Source organism: Bufo bufo, chromosome 2 (assembly GCF_905171765.1).
Source record: "Bufo bufo chromosome 2, aBufBuf1.1, whole genome shotgun sequence".
Lineage (NCBI taxonomy): Eukaryota > Metazoa > Chordata > Amphibia > Anura > Bufonidae > Bufo > Bufo bufo.
The window spans coordinates 516,086,383-516,100,678 of record NC_053390.1 but is presented as its reverse complement, the minus strand read 5'-3'; positions in this window follow the sequence as shown (position 1 = coordinate 516,100,678).

Genomic DNA, 14,296 nt, shown 5'->3' with positions numbered 1-14,296 from the left:
CTAGCCCGCCCGTTCCCAAGACCTGAATCCAATTGAGCACATCTGGGACATCACGTCTCGCTCTATCCACCAACGTCACATTGCACCACAGACTGTCCAGGAGTTGGCAGATGCTTTAGTCCAGGTCTGGGAGGAGATCCCTCAGGAGACCGTCCGCCACCTCATCAGGAGCATGCACAGGCGTTGTAGGGAGGTCATACAGGCACGTGGAGGCCACACACACTACTGAGCCTCATTTTGACTTGATTTAAGGACATTACATCAAAGTTGGATCAGCCTGTAGTGGGTTTTTCAACTTTAATTTTGAGGGTGACTCCAAATCCAGACCTCCATGGGTTAAAAAATTTGATTTCCTTTTTTTTGTGTGTGAATTTGTTGTAAGCACATTCAACTATGTAAAGAACAAAGTATTTCAGAAGAATATTTAATTAATTCAGTTCTAGGATGTGTTATTTTTGTGTTCCCTTTATTTTTTTGAGCAGTGTATATTTGAATCTTTTGTTCATCCGAAATCTTATTCGAAAATTTATATGCAGATTGGTCTACAAGAAAACCATTGTGTTTAGGAACTTTGTGGTTGTACAAGTGTTTGTAGGTACTATTTTAGTCTGGCCAGACTTGTGCATTATTTATATATTATTTAATTTAACTTTTAACACTGTGATTACTATATATATTATATTTTATTATTGAATAAAAGTACCATTGACTCCAGATATAGAGAGTGCCCAGCCCTTTCTTTTTAATACTGTTTTTAAGATTTTTATGTGTTATTATTTGTGAAGCATCTGTATCTAAGCTTATCGTCTGATACTGATTTCATGTGTGAAATTGTCTCTGGGCCGCAGTATCTAAGCCTATCATGTGTTATATACTTTCTTCTTAGCTGCTGTATGTCCTATGTGACACTGTCTTTTGAGAGGTGTATCTACAGTAAGTCTATCATGTGTGATACTATCATTTAAAAGGTATATCCAAGTCTATCACTGTCTTCTGAGAGGTGTATCTAAGAGTCTATCATATGTGATACTGTCTCCTGGGCCACGGTATCTAAGCCTATCATGTGTTATACGTACTTTCTGCTCAGCTGCTGTATCTAAGTTTTTCATGTGTCTACTGACATGTGTATCTAATTTTATCATGTGTGATACTGTCATCTTAAAAGTGTATCCATGTCTATCACTGTCTTCAGAAAGGTGTATCTAAGTCTATCACGTGTGACACTTTCTTCTGAGTGGAGTATCTAAGTCTATCATGTGTGATAATTTCTTCTGTGAGGTGTATCCAAGCCTATCATGTGCCCAGAATACTGTATAGCATTACATATAGCTATAATTTTATTTGATACTTTTGTGCTGATTCTTTTTCTCTCTATATATTTAGGGACACTATAGTCACCAGAACCACAACAACTAAACGTAGAAGTTCTGGTGTCTATAGCATTTCTCTGCAAGCTTTTTAAGTTAAACACTGCCTTTTCAGAAAAAAAGGCAATATTTACATTACTGCCAAGGAACACCTCTAGTGGCCACTCATCATTATTAAAGTTTTCTGCTCTATGAGGTGTGTGTATTTTTTTTTTTTTTGTGTGTGTTGTGGTGGAAGGCGTGATGCTAGGGTGTGGGAAGGTGGGATCCAGGAGCCCAAGTAAATTCTTGCCCAGGGTCCAATCAATATTAAAGACGGCTCTGGGCACAATGACAGAGTCTGGAGGTGGCAGCAGCATGAGTAGGCCACTGAGTGGCACAGTGACAGAATGTGGAGGTCACGGCAGCATCAGGAGGTTGTAATTGTTTTAATGTACTTTTTGTTTATTTGTTGTTTCTAAATACAGGGAGTGCAGAATTATTAGGCAAGTTGTATTTTTGAGGATTAATTTTATTATTGAACAACAACCATGTTCTTAATGAACCCAAAAAACTCATTAATATCAAAGCTGAATATTTTTGGAAGTAGTTTTTAGTTTGTTTTTAGTTTTAGCTATTTTAGGGGGATATCTGTGTGTGCAGGTGACTATTACTGTGCATAATTATTAGGCAACTTAGCAAAAAACAAATATATACCCATTTCAATTATTTATTTTTACCAGTGAAACCAATATAACATCTCAACATTCACAAATATACATTTCTGACATTCAAAAACAAAACAAAAACAAATCAGTGACCAATATTGCCACCTTTCTTTGCAAGGACACTCAAAAGCCTGCCATCCATGGATTCTGTCAGTGTTTTGATCTGTTCACCATCAACATTGCGTGCAGCAGCAACCACAGCCTCCCAGACACTGTTCAGAGAAGTGTACTGTTTTCCCTCCTTGTAAATCTCACATTTGATGATGGACCACAGGTTCTCAATGGGGTTCAGATCAGGTGAACAAGGAGGCCATGTCATTAGATTTTCTTCTTTTATACCCTTTCTTGCCAGCCACACTGTGGAGTACTTGGACGCGTGTGATGGAGCATTGTCCTGCATGAAAATCATGTTTTTCTTGAAGGATGCAGACTTCTTCCTGTACCACTGCTTGAAGAAGGTGTCTTCCAGAAACTAGAAAGCGTATCTTAGCTTGTCACTGTGGGGTGATCAAGCTGGTAGACGATCATAAGGCGCATTACCACGACCCGGTACAGGATACAATAAAGTTTATTTTGAGACAACGCGTTTCGGGGTCTCGACGGCCCCTTTATCAAGTCTGTGTCACCCTAGTTTTTTGTGCAGCTGGGTGTGTACTGCCTGGTTTCTTCTAAAAAAGGCGCATGTCCGTACCTTAGTACACACCCAGCTGCACAAAAAACTAGGGTGACACAGACTTGATAAAGGGGCCGTCGAGACCCCGAAACGCGTTGTCTCAAAATAAACTTTATTGTATCCTGTACCGGGTCGTGGTAATGCGCCTTATGATCGTCTACCAGCTTGATCACCCCACAGTGACAAGCTAAGATACGCTTTCCAATATATACCCGAGTGGCGACTTGGCCTTCGTCCCAAGGGGCTTCTTGACGCATCTGGCAGCACTGACCTGCACCTTTTATACTTCACTGCTCACCTACAATACGGTTGCACTTAACTTCGGTGCAACCATAACAGGTGAGTCTATCGCATCCACCAGCTCTCTGAAAGAAGCTGTTGCACCTCGACTTACTTACCCTATGAGCGCCTTTCTCACCCTTTGGCCGTTACCTTACTCTTCCAGAAACTGGCAGTAGGACTGGGAGTTGAGCTTGACTCCATCCTCAACCCGAAAAGGCCCCACAAGCTCATCTTTGATGATACCAGCCTAAACCAGTACTCCACCTCCACCTTGCTGGCGTCTGAGTCGGACTGGAGCTCTCTGCCCTTTACCAATCCAGCCACGGGCCCATCCATCTGGCCCATCAAGACTCACTCTCATTTCATCAGTCCATAAAACCTTAGAAAAATCAGTCTTGAGATATTTCTTGGCCCAGTCTTGATGTTTCAGCTTGTGTGTCTTGTTCAGTGGTGGTCGTCTTTCAGCCTTTCTTACCTTGGCCATGTCTCTGAGTATTGCACACCTTGTGCTTTTGGGCACTCCAGTGATGTTGCAGCTCTGAAATATGGCCAAACTGGTGGCAAGTGGCATCTTGGCAGCTGCACGCTTGACTTTTCTCAGTTCATGGGCAGTTATTTTGCGCCTTGGTTTTTCCACACGCTTCTTGCGACCCTGTTGACTATTTTGAATGAAACGCTTGATTTTTCGATGATCACGCTTCAGAAGCTTTGCAATTTTAAGAGTTCTTCATCCCTCTGCAAGATATCTCACAATTTTTGACTTTTCTGAGCCTGTCAAGTCCTTCTTTTGACCCATTTTGCCAAAGGAAAGGAAGTTGCCTAATAATTATGCACACCTAATATAGGGTGTTGATGTCATTAGACCACACCCCTTCTCATTACAGAGATGCACATCACCAAATATGCTTAATTGGTAGTAGGCTTTCGAGCCTATACAGCTTGGAGTAAGACAACATGCATAAAGAGGATGATGTGGTCAAAATACTCATTTGCCTAATAATTCTGCACGCAGTGTATATATATTTTCCTCACACTTTCAGACGTCACACGTCCTCACACGATGTCATTTGGTCCATAAAGCAAAAGGAGTTTTTCAGTCACCCATAATTTTTACCGAAAAAATAATAATTTAAAAGAAAAAATTTCGCCAAGACGTCATTCGGTTCATGCAAGCAAAAGGAGTATGATGAGGCCACCGAATGGCAAGGTGACATAGTGTGGAGGTGGCGGCAGCATCTGGAGACCACAGAGTGGCAAGGTGACATAGTGTGGAGATGGCAGCAGCATGAGGAGACCACAGAGTGGCAAGGTGACATAGTGTGGAGATGGTAGCAGCATGAGGAGACCACAGAGTGGCAAGGTGACATAGTGTGGAGATGGCAGCAGCATGAGGAGACCACAGAGTGGGAAGTAGTGATGGACGAACATCGGCTGTGACGTAACGCAAACGCGCGTTCGCGATCAAATGTTCACGAACCGCGCATTCGCGGCGGGCCCCATTCACTTTAATGGCAGGCGAACCTGAAAAACCTTCAGGTCATATTTGCAGCCACCAAATACTTACTTACTAGAAGTGCACAAATAGTCCCACAACATGGACAGTGACATACCAGAAGGGGATCAATGGCAAAAATTCCCACAAAAAATATGTATTTTAATTAGGGGCCATTTTATGCATCTTAAAGGGAAACGCTGAAAAATGTGCCCTGCTGGAGCCTACAAAAAATTTATTTTAGGCCACGGAAGTACAGGCCCCAAAAGTTAGGCATTCACCTGACAGAAAAGAACAAGTGATTATGTGGCTAGAGGTACATTAGGCGATCACTGAATAACAATTTTACTGTAGGCCAGTGGAGTACAGGCCCCAAAAATTAGGCATTCATCTGACACAAAAAAACAAGTGATTATGTGAGTAGAGGTATATTAGACGGTCAGTGCATAACAATTTTACTGTAGGCCAATACAGGCCCCAAAAATTAGGCATTCATCTGTCAGAAAAGAACAAGTGATTATGTGGCTGGAGGTACATTAGGTGGTCACTGAATAACAGTTTTACTGTAGGCCAGTGGAGTACAGGCCCCAAAAGTTAGGCATTCACTTGACAGAAAAGAACAAGTGATTATTTGGCTGGAGGTATATTAGACAGTCAATGGATAACAATTTTACTGCAGGCCAATACAGGCCCGAAAAATTAGGCATTCACCTGACAGAAAAGAACAAGTGATTATGTGGCTGGAGGTACATTAGGCAGTCACTGAATAACAGTTTTACTGTAGGCCAGTGGAGTATAGGCCCCAAAAATTAGGCACTCACCTGACAGAAAAGAACAAGTGATTATGTGGCTGGAGGTACATTAGGCGGTCACTGAATAACAATTTTACTGTAGGCCAGTGTAGTACAGGCCCGAAAAATTAGGCATTCACCTGACAGAAAAGAACAAGTGATTATGTGGCTGGAGGTACATTGGGTGGTCACTAATTAGCAATTTTACTGTAAGCCAGTACAGGCCCCAAAAATTAGGCATTCACCTGACAGAAAAGAACAAGTGATGATTTGGCTGGAGGTACATTAGGCGGTCACTGAATAAAAGTTTTACTGTAGGCCAGTGGAGTACAGGCCCCAAAAATTAGGCATTCGCTTGACAGAAAAGAACAAGTGATTATGTGGCTGGAGGTATATTAGACGGTCAGTGGATAACAATTTTACTGCATGCCAATACAGGCCCCAAAAATTAGGCATTCACCTGACTGAAAAGAACAAGTGATTATGTGGCTGGAGGTACATTAGGCAGTCACTGAATAACAATTTTACTGTAGGCTAGTGGAGTACAGGCCCCAAAAATTAGGCATTCACCTGACAGAAAATAACAAATAATTATGTGGCTGGAGGTGTATTAGACGGTCAGTGGATAACAATTTTACTGTAGGCCAGCACAGGCCCCAAAAAATTAGGCATTCACCTGACAGAAAAGACCAAGTGATTATGTGCCTGGAGGTACATTGGGTGGTCACTGATTAACAATTTTACTGTAAGCCAGTACAGGCCCCAAAAATTTGGCATTCACCTGACAGAAAAGAGCAAGTGATTATGTGGCTGGAGGTACATTAGGCGGTCACTGAATAACAATTTTACTGTAGGCCAGTGTAGTACAGGCCCCAAAAATTCGGCATTCACTTGACAGAAAAGAACAAGTGATTAGGTGGGTGGAGGTATATTAGACGGTCAGTGGATAACAATTTTACTGTAGGCCAATACAGGACCCAAAAATTAGGCATTCACCTGACAGAAAAGAACAAGTGATTATGTGGCTGGAGGTACATTAGGCGGTCACTGAATAACAATTTTACTGTAGGCCAGTGTAGTACAGGCCCCAAAAATTAGACATTCACCTGACTCTGAGGTCTCTAATGTGAGTGGTAGTGAAGGTGACGATGATGACGTGTCAATGGATGTCACGTGGGTGCCCACAAAAGAGGAAGAGGGGGAGAGTTCAGAGGGAGAGACGGAGCAGCAGATAGGGAGGAGAAGGAGGAGAAGAATGCAGAACTTGCAGTGCACAGGCGGTAAAAATCAGACTACAAATGTATCTGGAGCGGACAATCCACCATGCACGGTAACATCTTGCTCTCCCAGGATGCCGGCACATGGCTCCGCATTTTTTTTTTTTTAACATGTCAGCTGCTGACAATAGTGTTGCTATCTGCAGCCTCTGCTGTCAGTGCATACGTCGCGGTAAGCCCAGCACTCACCTAGGGACGAACATCTTAAAGGTTTTCTGTCATGAGAAATAACGTTATGAAGCTGTCTGACATTAGCGATGTGCTAATGTCAGCAGTACGTAACAGTATGCTTTATAACTAGGGTTGAGCGAACCCGAACTGTAAAGTTTGGGTTTGTGACGAAAGCAACCTCGCCACTCGGTGGTTGTCACGAGTGTATGTGAGCAACGATAGTAATTCACAGTACAGAGCAACTGACTGGACCCAGAACTAGGGAGGATAAAGGGTGACCCCTGTCCGACCCTCAACGCTTTCCCTATTCTGCTAAAGCACATGCCCGGATCCAAAAGGTGGAACGAGGCATGCCCACGTGCCTAAGACTAATGACCACTGTAACCCCTACAATAGTGGAAGGGGCACGGCCACCAGTGCCCTACTCAGTATATGGAGGGAACCGTGGCCACCTCAGATCCAGTCAGAAAACAAACAGGAATACAACAATGTCTGCAGACTTAGCTGAAGGTGTTGTAGCCGCAGAGAAGACGGATCCAAGGACAGGCTGGCAAAATCCGGAGTGCTAGCTGCAGCAGAACACAGGTCAAGTGGACTGATAGCTACAAGTGAAGAAACCAAAGCAAGAGCCACAACTGAAGTGAGAACTATAATCCACATCCTATCATAGGAGGAGGGGTGATATAAAGGGAGGGAAATCAAACACATGAAGGACAGCTGTGGTGAAAGAAACCAGAAGTAAACAGAGTAGTGAGAACGCCTCCCAGCTCTAGTAGTGACATCATCACAGGGGTGGAGAAACAGAGCTGTGAGAACGTCCCAAAGCTCTGGTAGTGACAGTACCCCCCCCTCTACGGGTGGACTCCGGACACCCAGGACCCACCTTCTCAGGATGAGCCCTATGAAATGCCCTGATGAGGCGAGTGGCTTTAATGTCCGACACCGAAACCCACATCCTCTCCTCAGGACCATAACCCTTCCAATGAACGAGGTACTGAAGAGAACCGCGGACCATGCGAGAGTCCACAATTCTGGAAACCTCAAACTCCAGATTGCCATCAACCAAAATCGGAGGAGGAGGCAAAGAGGAGGGTACCGTGGGCTGGACATATGGTTTTAAGAGAGATCTGTGAAATACATTATGTATCTTCCAAACCCGTGGAAGATCAAGACGGAAGGCAACAGGATTGATGACTGACAAGATTTTATAAGGCCCAATAAACTTGGGACCCAATTTCCAGGAGGGAACCTTCAACTTAATGTTTCTAGTAGACAACCACACCAGATCACCCACATTCAGGTCCGGACCAGGCACACGTCTCTTATCAGCCACACGCTTATACCTCTCACTCATCTTTTTAAGATTACTCTGAATCTTTTGCCAAATGGTAGACAAAGACGAGGAAAATCTCTCCTCCTCAGGTAAACCAGAAAGAGCCCCTCCCGAGAATGTACCAAACTGCGGATGGAACCCATATGCACCAAAGAATGGTGACTTATCAGAAGATTCCTGACGACGGTTGTTCAGAGCAAACTCAGCAAGAGGGAGAAATGAACACCAATCCTCCTGGTTCTCTGAAACAAAACAGCGCAAATATGTCTCCAGATTCTGATTGAGGCGCTCAGTCTGACCATTCGACTGCGGATGAAAAGCAGAAGAGAAGGACAGCCGAACCCCCAGGCGAGAACAGAAAGCCTTCCAGAACCTGGACACAAACTGCGTGCCTCTATCGGAAACAATATCAGAGGGAATGCCGTGCAATTTAACAATATGGTCGACAAAAGCTTGCGCCAACGTTTTAGCATTGGGTAAACCAGGGAAAGGTACGAAATGAGCCATCTTGCTAAAACGGTCCACCACCACCAGGATCACCGACTTCCCCGAGGAACGAGGAAGATCCGTGATAAAGTCCATGGACAGGTGTGTCCAAGGACGGGAAGGAATGGGTAACGGGAGAAGGGAACCTGAAGGCCGTGAACGAGGGACCTTAGCGCGAGCGCACGTCTCACAAGCAGCCACAAAACCCTCCACCGACTTACGAAGAGCCGGCCACCAAAATCTCCGAGCAATGAGATCCACCGTGGCTCTACTCCCGGGGTGACCAGCAAGAACCGTATCATGATGCTCCTTAAAGAGTTTGTGACGTAGCTCAGGAGGCACGAACAACTTCCCAGAAGGACAACGGGCAGGTGTCTCAGTCTGGGCAGCCTGGACCTCGGCCTCCAAATCGGAATATAGAGCAGAAATAACTACCCCCTCCGCCAAAATGGGACCCGGGTCCTCGGAGTTTCCTCCTCCCGGAAAACAGCGAGAGAGAGCATCAGCCTTCACATTTTTTATCCCAGGTCGGAATGTAACAACAAAATTGAATCTGGAGAAGAACAGAGACCATCTGGCCTGTCTCGGATTCATACGCCTGGCCGACTCCAAGTATGCCAGATTCTTATGGTCGGTAAAAACGGTGATAGGGTGCCTGGCCCCCTCCAACCAATGGCGCCATTCCTCGAAAGCCAACTTGATGGCCAACAACTCCCTATCTCCCACATCATAGTTTCTCTCTGCCGGGGAGAGTTTTTTAGAGAAAAAGGCACAGGGTCGCCACTTGGCAGGGGAAGGGCCCTGGGACAAAACCGCACCCACACCCACCTCGGAAGCATCCACCTCAACAATAAAAGGTAAGGAAACATCGGGATGCACCAAGACGGGAGCAGACGCAAAATTCTCTTTAATCTTAGAAAAGGCTGCAAGCGCCTCCTCCGACCAAGAGGAAAAATCCGCCCCCTTCTTTGTCATGTCAGTGAGGGGTTTGACAACAGAGGAATAATTCAAAATGAACTTTCTGTAATAGTTCGCAAAACCCAGAAAGCGCATCAATGCCTTCTGATTCTCAGGAAGCTCCCACTCAAGTACAGCACGGACCTTCTCGGGATCCATGCGAAAACCAGAAGCAGAGAGGAGAAAACCCAGAAATTGAATCTCAGATACCATAAAAAGACATTTCTCCAGCTTGGCGTACAATTTATTTTCCCGCAGAATCTGCAGAACCTGAAAAAGATGATCCTGATGGGTCTGAACATCAGGGGAAAAAATCAAAATATCATCAAGATATACCAATACGAATTTCCCCATTAAATGATAGAAAATACTATTAACAAAATGCTGAAAGACGGCCGGAGCATTCATCAGGCCGAAAGGCATAACGAGATTCTCGAAATGCCCGTCAGGGGTATTAAAGGCCGTTTTCCATTCATCCCCCTCTCTGACCCTGACCAGGTTGTACGCGCCTCTCAAATCCAATTTGGAAAACACCTTGGCCCCAACAATTTGATTGAAGAGGTCCGGGATCAGAGGAAGGGGATAGGGATCGCGAATCGTGATACGGTTCAGCTCCCTAAAATCTAGGCAAGGTCTCAGAGAGCCATCTTTCTTTTTAACAAAAAAAAAACCCGCGGCCACAGGTGACTTTGAGGGACGAATATGCCCCTTTTCGAGACTCTCGGAGATGTAAGTTCGCATTGCGATTCTTTCCGGTTGTGAGAGATTGTAGAGGCGTGCTTTTGGCAGCTTGGCGCCGGGAATGAGGTTAATGGGACAGTCAAACTCCCGGTGAGGAGGTAGCTCCTGAACACCGCTCTCGGAAAACACGTCCGAGAAATCAGAGAGAAATGATGGCACAGTTTTAGTAGACACCTCTGCAAAAGTCGCTGTGAGACAATTCTCTCTACAAAAATCACTCCACTCATTTATTTGCCTTCCTTGCCAATCAATAGTGGGGTTATGTCTAGTGAGCCAGGGTAACCCCAAAACTAGAGGAGACGGCAATCCGTTAAGGACAAAACAAGATATATCCTCCACATGAGTGTCACCTACAGCTAGCCGGATATTGTGAACAATGCCCTTCAGAGATCTCTGTGAGAGTGGAGCAGAGTCAATAGCAAAAACAGGTATATCTTTATCTAATGTGCAAACCTGAAAACCATGCATGGCTACAAATTGAGTGTCAATAAGATTGACGGCCGCTCCACTATCGACAAAAATCTCACAAGAAATGACTTTGCTCTCTAGCGCCACCCTGGCAGACAGGAGAAAACGGGAACTGCAGGTCAGAGGAAAAGCATCAAATCCTACATCAACTTTGCCCAAAGTAGCAGATGAAGCAGAACTTGATGATTTACCTTTTGAGATTTTTCTCTTATTATCGCTCTTAGTACGGTTCAAGAATCTCCTAGACGGACAAACATTAGCCAAATGACCTATGCCCCCACAACAAAAACAGACCATACTCTGAGGACTAAATCCTCTTTTATCAGGGGCAAGTCGAGCTAGCTGCATGGGCTCCTCCTCAGAGGGGAGCGAGACAGGATGAGGCTCCTGCACACTGAATGAGTCCGCACCACTGCCCCTAGACTGACAATGGCTGGACAGAGAGGTCTCGTTTCTTTCTCTTAGACGCCTGTCAAGGCGTACCGCCAATGACATGGCAGACTCTAAGGACGTTGGTCTCTCATGGAAAGCAAACGCATCTTTTAATCTCTCCGAGAGACCATGACAGAACTGACTCCGGAGTGCAGCATCATTCCAACCCGAATCAGCTGCCCATCTCCGAAATTCAGAACAATAAAGCTCCGCAGACCGTTTGTTCTGGCATAAAACACGTAGGTTAGATTCGGCCAGAGCAACACGATCCGGGTCATCATAAATCTGCCCCAGGGCCACAAAAAATCCCTCCACGGATCGAAGGGAGGGATCCCCTGATGGCAGCGAAAAAGCCCAAGTCTGAGCATTACCCCTGAGCAGGGAGATGACAATCCTCACCCTCTGCTCTTGATTACCAGAAGAGTGAGGACACAAGCAAAAATGGAGTTTGCATGCCTCTCTGAAACGAACAAAATTCTCACTGCCCCCGGAGAACGTCTCCGGAAGTGAGACTTTTGGCTCGCAACAGACTCCATGAGCCGGAGCAGGGCCCAATGCTTGAAGCTGGGTCATAGATTGACGGAGATCCGCTACTTCCAAAGAAAGACCCTGCATGCGGTCAACCAGGTCAGAAAGCGGATCCATGTCAAAAAAGGACGGTTTTGGTGGATTATAATGTCACGAGTGTATGTGAGCAACGATAGTAATTCACAGTACAGAGCAACTGACTGGACCCAGAACTAGGGAGGATAAAGGGTGACCCCTGTCCGACCCTCAACGCTTTCCCTATTCTGCTAAAGCACATGCCCGGATCCAAAAGGTGGAACGAGGCATGCCCACGTGCCTAAGACTAATGACCACTGTAACCCCTACAATAGTGGAAGGGGCACGGCCACCAGTGCCCTACTCAGTATATGGAGGGAACCGTGGCCACCTCAGATCCAGTCAGAAAACAAACAGGAATACAACAATGTCTGCAGACTTAGCTGAAGGTGTTGTAGCCGCAGAGAAGACGGATCCAAGGACAGGCTGGCAAAATCCGGAGTGCTAGCTGCAGCAGAACACAGGTCAAGTGGACTGATAGCTACAAGTGAAGAAACCAAAGCAAGAGCCACAACTGAAGTGAGAACTATAATCCACATCCTATCATAGGAGGAGGGGTGATATAAAGGGAGGGAAATCAAACACATGAAGGACAGCTGTGGTGAAAGAAACCAGAAGTAAACAGAGTAGTGAGAACGCCTCCCAGCTCTAGTAGTGACATCATCACAGGGGTGGAGAAACAGAGCTGTGAGAACGTCCCAAAGCTCTGGTAGTGACAGTGGTGGAGAAGCCTGGCTACCAGCCTCTTGCCCCAGGATTATGGCCCCTCTCATTGTTCACAAAGGACTTTTACTACCTCTTGAACCCCTGGTCTAATTCGTGCCATTTTGGGATATGTTAAATGTCTATGTGTACTGTAAAGGGTGGGACATTGTATATTTGAGTAGTGATGTCTGTCCTATTGTCTCCACGTGTGTATTGGCGATTTCCCTTTGTCCTGAGAGATAATTGACTTACTCCTCGGTTGTCTCCAGGACAGAAGACACTGTGTATTCTCCTGCCTGTGATACAATTACATCAACCCATTGTGTAAGGTAATTGTATCACAGGCAGAGGGGAGGATTTTGTTTTGGAGTGTCTGAGTGTATTGTGCGTGTTTATTGGTTGTTTTTACAAAACCCTGTGGGTGGTAACCTTGTTGGAAAATGTGTATAAGTCAATGCTTGTGTGTTCAATAAAGAGTTCCTGTTTTACCCTTCATCATGTTGAGGCTGGTGTTTGGGTAACTGATCGACACTGGGGATTGCTATACGCTGAAGATTTGCCATACTCCCCTGGCTGGTAAGAGCTGTTCCTGCTCTCTGGATTTAGGAGAGGTTCAGCCACTGGAGCCTTGTCGTACGCCCAGGGTGGGTAGGAGACGGTAAGACCTCAACCAAGCTTCGGCGGTTCGTGGGGTCTGCAGCCCTTACGGTGTCAAGTGGAGTGCTTGGAGTCCTCAGGAAGCACTAGGAGCATCCATCAACGGAGGTACCCGGTCGGGGTGCCAGGAGATCCGTTACAGGGTTCATACCAAATTTTTTGATTTTTGGACCCCTGACCCGAACCCGAACATTTCAGTAAAAGTTCAGGTTCAGTGTTCGGCGATTTCTTGGCGCTTTTTGAAAGGCTGCAGAGCAGCCAATCAACAAGCGTTTAACTCTGTGCCCTTAGAAGCCATCACAGCAATGCCTACTAATGGCATGGCTGTGATTGGTCAGTGCAGCAAGTGACCGAGCCTCTATATAATCTGGATTCACGTAGCGCTGCACATCATGCTCTGCTGTTACTAGTGTAGGGAAAGGATGCTGCTTCTGTGAGGGAGAGAATAGGAAAAAACTTTAATCAGAACTGCAATTGAACTCAGCGATCTACATAGATTTAGTTGTGTGGGTGCAGTGCACAATCTTTTTACCCTGCCCTGAGCCCAGTGACAGAGAAAAATAACTTTTATCCGTCTGTTAGTTAGGTGGGCGGCGGCGGCCATTTTATGCAATCTCAGTTCCCCAGCACTGCATATGTGCTTTTGTGACATTGAAATCCAAGCTTGAAATACTGCAATAATAATCTGGGTTTAAAAACCACCCATTTTTGGCAATATCCTACATCTGGTGCCTTTGCAGCATTAGTCAGTGTTTTAAAAAACACCCTTTTTGGGCAAAATACTAAATTTTACAGCCCTTGCTGCATCTGTACATGTGAAATTCAAGCGTTATACACTCCATAAAGAACTATTAGGAACACCTGTTCTATTTCTCATTAATGCAATTATCTAGTCAACCAATCACATGGCAGTTGCTTCAATGCATTTAGGGGTGTGGTCCTGGTCAAGACAATCTCCTGAACTCCAAACTGAATGTCAGAATGGGAAAGAAAGGTGTTTTAAGCAATTTTGAGCGTGGCATGGTTGTTGGTGCCAGACGGGCCGGTCGGAGTATTTCACAATCTGCTCAGTTACTGGGATTTTCACGCACAACCATTTCTAGGGTTTACAAAGAATGGTGTGAAAAGAGAAAAACATCCAGTATGCGGCAGTC